Source organism: Rhipicephalus microplus, unplaced genomic scaffold, assembly GCF_043290135.1.
Source record: "Rhipicephalus microplus isolate Deutch F79 unplaced genomic scaffold, USDA_Rmic scaffold_15, whole genome shotgun sequence".
Lineage (NCBI taxonomy): Eukaryota > Metazoa > Arthropoda > Arachnida > Ixodida > Ixodidae > Rhipicephalus > Rhipicephalus microplus.
This window is the reverse complement of record NW_027464588.1, coordinates 20,758,371-20,764,370: the sequence shown is the minus strand read 5'-3', so window position 1 is coordinate 20,764,370 and position 6,000 is coordinate 20,758,371.

Here is a 6,000-nt window from a genome sequence, read left to right as displayed (position 1 = left end):
TTGCAGCTGAGTCCTTCAGGGATTCAGTGCCATCCAACACTACGGATGTATAGCCCTCTTGAGTGCGCGCCGTGTCTGTGTATAGAGCCTGGGATTCTGGGATGTTTTCGAGCATGCGGTTAAGGTATCGCACACGAGCTTTACGCCGTCCTTTGTGATGCACTGGGTGCATATTACGCGGCAAGGAATGAATATTTAGTACCTAACGTAGGGCGGGGGATAAGGTCATTGGGCGGGCTTCAGGTTCAAGTGGTGGGAAAGAGTGCACTAACCGTGCAAGGAGATAGCGGCCAGTACGTGTGAGCAAGAGGCGCTGGCGGTGACTGACCCAATGCGCCTCTAGTAGTTCTCCTAGTGTGTTATGCGTTCCTAAATTAAGGAGACGGTATGTGGAAGTATAGTGCGGTAGGCCATGGGCTAGCTTCGTACTTTACGAATGAGGGCATCAACGCGAAGTTGTTGCGCTTGGGTCAACCGCTGAAAGAGAAGATGGTATGTAAGACGGCTGATGATGCATGCCTCCACCAAGCGCAGCAGGTCCTCTTCTCGAAGACCCGAGCGCCTGTTAGAGACCCGCCTGATCATGGCCAGAATTTGCTCAGTTTGTCGGGATAAAAGGGAAACAGTATAGTTAGACCTGCCATCCGCCTGCACGTGTAGGCCTAGCATGCGAGCACGGCTGACCTGTGGTATGGGTATACCATCCACGTGTACAGTGATGGGCGGCATAGGTGTGGGGCTGCGGGAATGAATGATTATGAGCTCCGACTTTTGCGGAGCACAATTTAAGCCCCCTTTTCTCGCATACTCAGAGACAGTGTCGACTGCTTGCTGCAGTCGCTCTTGGAGAGCACCGTCGCAACCCCGTGTACACCAGATAATGGTGTCGTCCACATAAATAGCGTGAGCGACATCGGGGATCTCATTGAGAAGCCGGGGGAGCCCTGCAAGCGCGATATTGAATAGGGTGGGGGAAAGAACAGAGCCCTGTGGTGTCCCACGCCCTACAAGGCAGATTGTACCTGATTGATGCGGCCCGATTCCGATGGTAGCTGTGCGATCTCGAAGAAATGCGCGGATATAGTTGTACATACGAGCCCCACAACGCGACTCTGCAACATTGCGAAGGATAAGTTCATGTGCAACATTATCGAACGCCCCTTTGAGATCTAAGGTGACAAGTGCTCTCGTTTGGGCGCGCGACGGTGGTCCTAAGACTTCCTCCCGTAATTGTAAAAGGACATCTTGGGCAGACAGATGAGCTCGATATCCGAATTGAGTGTTAGCAAAGGAAAAGTGTTCTTCCAGGAAAGGTTGCAGGCGCCGCAAGAGTACGTGCTCAATTAGCTTACCAATGCATGATGTTAGAGAGATGGGCCGTAGATTTTCAACTTTATAGGTTTACCCGGTTTGGGGATAAGTGTAATGTCAGCATGTCGCCACGCTTGGGGAAGTGTGCCTTCGCGCCAGTATTCATTTAAGATATGGGTAATGTGGTTGATATCCGCGTCACTCAAGTTACGAAGGATGAAAAATCGGATTTGGCCCGCTCCTGGAGCCGTGTTTCGTCACAGGTCTTGTAGGCTCACCCGCACATCGTCCGGGGTTATGTCGGCATCCAGCAATTCATTCTCCTCACCCACATACGGGTAATCAAGGTATTGTGGTGGCAGGCCTATGGGATTGAATTGATGTTCTAGTTCCGTGAGGAGCAAGTCAGGATCATCCTGGTACTCGTGCATTGAGATGTGCAGCTGCTGAAATGTTTTTCTCTTTGATGTGTTGGGGTCTGTGAGCGAACGTAGAATCGACCACGTTTTAGCTGTGCTTAATGTGCCTGGGAGGCGGTTGCAAAATTGTCGCCAGTTATTACTGGTGAGGGACGCTGCGTAATCCTCGGATTCCAGTGTAATTTCTTCTATACGTTTCCGAAGTTTTCTGTTGAGGCGTTGTCACTTCCATCGCTGCGTCAACCCTCTCCGGGCGTTCCAAAGATGAAGTAAATGCTGATGTATGTCTGGTGTCTAAGTTGTGGTACGCACTGTACGCGTGGTGGCCTCAAGATTGTCAGCGAGAGACTCAAGCCATCGTTCGTAGCCCTGGCCCTCAGGCGGGTCTTGGCGGCGTTCCCTGAAATTTGTCCAATCTGTAATGCTCACATTTCGCTCTGGCCAGCGAGCGCCTCGTAACGACAGGATGGTTGCGACAATATAGTTGTCACTGCTAAGGTGCTCTTCTAAAGGCCCGTGCGCTACGACTGGGCCAGTATTGCGGACAAAGGTAAGGTCAGGACAGGTGTCGCGAGAAACACTGTTGCCTATACGAGTGGCGTGCTCTGGGTCGGTGAGCAGTGTGTATCGCATGTTACAGATGGAATTCCATAAGCGGGTTCCCTTGGCTTGCGATTTAACGTAACCCCATGCGACATGTGGAGCGTTGAAGTCACCACATACCACACAAACCCGTCCACGGCTGCGAAATTCTTTTAACAGACGGTAAAAACAGTGTGTACGCGAACGAGGGGAACTGTATACATTGAGGATAAACAAACTTTTGCCGCGTTTTCCTTGCGTAATAACTTCCAATATTTGATGAGGAATGTCACTACTCGTCGTATGCCTGCGACATGTAACGCGTTTCGAGACTAGGGCTCTCACAGGAGGTGAGACACCCGAGAGCGGGCTGTAACCGGATAAGGAAGGGGTGCAATTGGGTTCCTGTAAAAGAATGACATCCGGAGGGTTTGTGGATGCGGCAACGTACTGTTGCAAGGAACCTCGTTTTTGACGGAATCCCCTACAATTCCACTGCCACACCACTAGCTGTGGCGGGTCACGCAGCGCCATCATCATCACGAGAGGAAGCAGAGGGGCGTGTATAGGATGCGCGCGTCGGTTACCCCCGTTAGAGTTACCCACGTTTGAATGTTGCGGACGAGAGATGTGGTCAGGTGGCAGGCTGGCGCTGTAACTGCTAGGTTCAGGAGTTTGTATGTTATTATCTCGCGCGAGAGTACGTTCTATACATAATTTCACTTGCTCCGCAATTCCTATACGAAGCTCTTCCATCTTCCGCTCGATTCGGTCGAGGGCCGCCTGCATACTTGTACCCATGTCTGCCACTAGCGCGTCCATTTGTTTTTGCAAGTGCTCACAGCGTGCCTCCATGTCACGGCGTAAACTGGCAATTTCTACCAGGGGATCGGGAACAGAGGATGAGGTAGTGAGAGGGGACGGAGTAGAAAGTGAAGTATGGGCTATAATGAGCTGTGGGAGATCCGCCGCTCGACTTACCTCTCGAGGTGCCTGTGTGGATGTTTTTTGCGCCGAGATTCTTTGCGCCCCGTGGGGGCCTGGGCCACCTTGGCAGAGGCGTTGGTAAGCAGGGCCTTCTTGTAGGGTTGTTGTGAGGGTGGTGCAGTTTGGTCAGGAGGGCGTTTCTCGGGCGGCCACATTGATGCTCCGCGGGATCTGGACCGAGACGTGGAACGGGTCTGGGATTTGCGACAGGATCTCGAGCGAGACTTCGAACGCGCTCGCTGTGTCCCCTGAGTCGAGACTTGTGAGTGTCCAGTCGTTGCCATATTTTTGGAAGCAGTAGATGCGCGGGGGGGGCTGCAGTTCACGCTGCTCTTTTCAGAGCTTTACGCACCCACGCCTTGTTCGGTGTCTAGCGAGTGCGCCGTGGGCAGTTTGGGTCGGATGTAGGATGGCATCCGTCGCAGGACCTGCAGTGAGGGGTGCATGGATGCGACGGGGCTGGGTTGTCAGTCCCGCATGTTGCACAAATTAGCACGTGTGGCGTGGGACAGTGGTCAGCCCAATGACCGATCCGGTGACATATCTTGCAAACCAGTTGGCGAGGGCGATGAGAGTAGCCGCGGAGTTCGGCGCCGTAGAATCGCACATAGCGAGGCACTTTCAATCCTTCAAAGGTGACTAACGCAACGTTGGTCAGCCCCATCATACGTGCTTGAAGAATCTGGGTTCCAGGTGTCAAAAGCTCGTCCACTAGCGTGGACGACAGCATGCCGGGTACAAGACCGGGAACAATGCCCTTGCATGAGTTGTCTGGGGCAGCAATATACGTTGTGATAGGATACACTCGCTGGCCAAGCCTCAGTTCCCGCACCTTGTATAATGCGTCGCCAACATGTGACTTGGGTGTGCTTATGACTGCCTAGCTCTGCTGGGGCCGCAGGCGGAATATGATGTTCTGACGATCTTCGGTGCTCAAGCCTGCCGCACTCCATAAAGCTTTGGCGAGCTCTGGGCGCGTCCAACTATCGAGGCAAAGTCCGCCGTGGGGTCGCAGAATTATCTTTTCATCGTTTAAAGGAAGCGGAGGCGGATTCTGATTCTGGCTCCGCTTGCGTGTGGTTTGCTGAGGGGCTTAAGGAATGCCCGATGTATCTTTGGGGGGTTGCGCCTCGGCGTGCATATGGCGGGCGCGTCGCCTGTGTTGGACCGTCTTCCAACAACCTCCCGCGTCGTTGTCCGTGTTGTCGCAAAGAGTAGTGTCCTCCTCCATCCTTTCCCCGGGTGGATTGTCGACTTCAGGTTGTTGGGAGAAAGAATTGGAGACAGCAGGATCAGTTGCCGGCCTCGCAGTATTCGCCTCGGGTGTCTGCACTGCTACCGAGGGACGCGCGTCGGCGTTCGCCGTCGACCACGGCGTTTCATGTTCGTTGGAAACTGTCGTGGAGGCAGTCAAATGCTCCATCGAAACAAAGCGGGTAGTAGGCTGAACGCCCTTGGCACTCAGGTTGAGAAAACGTACCTTGGACAAGCTGGTGGATGGGCGTTCCTGGCTCATGGTAGGAAAAACACGCTTGGACAGCTATGGCCCCAACAGGGGCGGCTGCCTGGGAAACCGCTTCAGAGCTGCAGAGACGTGGGCAGCGGCAAAAAGCAAACGCACAGTAGCGAAGTCGTTGGCTGCCTGTGACGAGGAACGCGGCAACGTCGTAGATTCACAGCTGGGGAGCGGGCACGGCGGAACGCGCCGTAGTCGAAGGAGCCGAGAGACGAGCGTCCGCACTCCACGGTTGCCAGAGCTAGAATCCTTAGCCATGAAAGAACTACATTTTCTGCGAGGCACATTATTTTTTGTTTGTATTTCTGTGAAATGACCGTTGCACGTTATCTAATAATGTACGCAGGAACCATAACAACCGGGCACTCGCTCTACGCTAAAATAGAAAATGTGGAAATGTCCTGCATGAACCAACAGCATCTCCTTGCTACACCTAAAGGCCCGTATACCTTAGTGTTTAATGTGGACCTCGCTGCCCTGAAGCATGCAAGCGATATGAGAAATGTACGTTTGGTGAATCCTCTGTGCATATAGCGTTTAAGCCCAAGCGATGTTGTAAGTGGTTAATGTAAGCTTGGCTCCGTCGCGCATTCACTAGAAAGAGACTTGGTCCACCTTTATTTATCATGTAAGATGGCAGACACGGTTACACTGTAAAAAAAGAGCGAGTAAAAAGGGTGTATTTTCGTCCCACAACAATAATCGTCATCTATATTGTGTTCCATCCTTGTGCTATCGCACTGCGCCCGGTACATTCCGGTCATGATCGACATGCCCATTATCAGTGTTACATTGCATTCTCGATAGGAAAGTGGCCAGCACCGAGTTTTCGAGAAAGTAAGTGCACGCAAGCCTGCTGACAATTATTATTGAGGGGAAAGAGACACCCTTTTTACTCGACAATTTTTTATAGTGTAGATTATAGCTGAGCCTTATTAAAGCAGAAAGTTGTCCTTTTCGTTAAAGATTCATCATAAAAGGAAGGGTGCACGCAAACACAGACAGACAAAGGGCATTGAACAGATGCTAACAGCGTTTCTTGTCGCCTGACTCTCTGCTCTTGTGCCCATGTTCGAAACCTCACCTATTGCTTTCAGGGATTTAGTGTGCTTTCTCTGGCGGTGAAGTGAAGTCGCAGGATGTAAGGATAAAGCTGGACTAGATAGAGAAATATCTAAAGAAAAA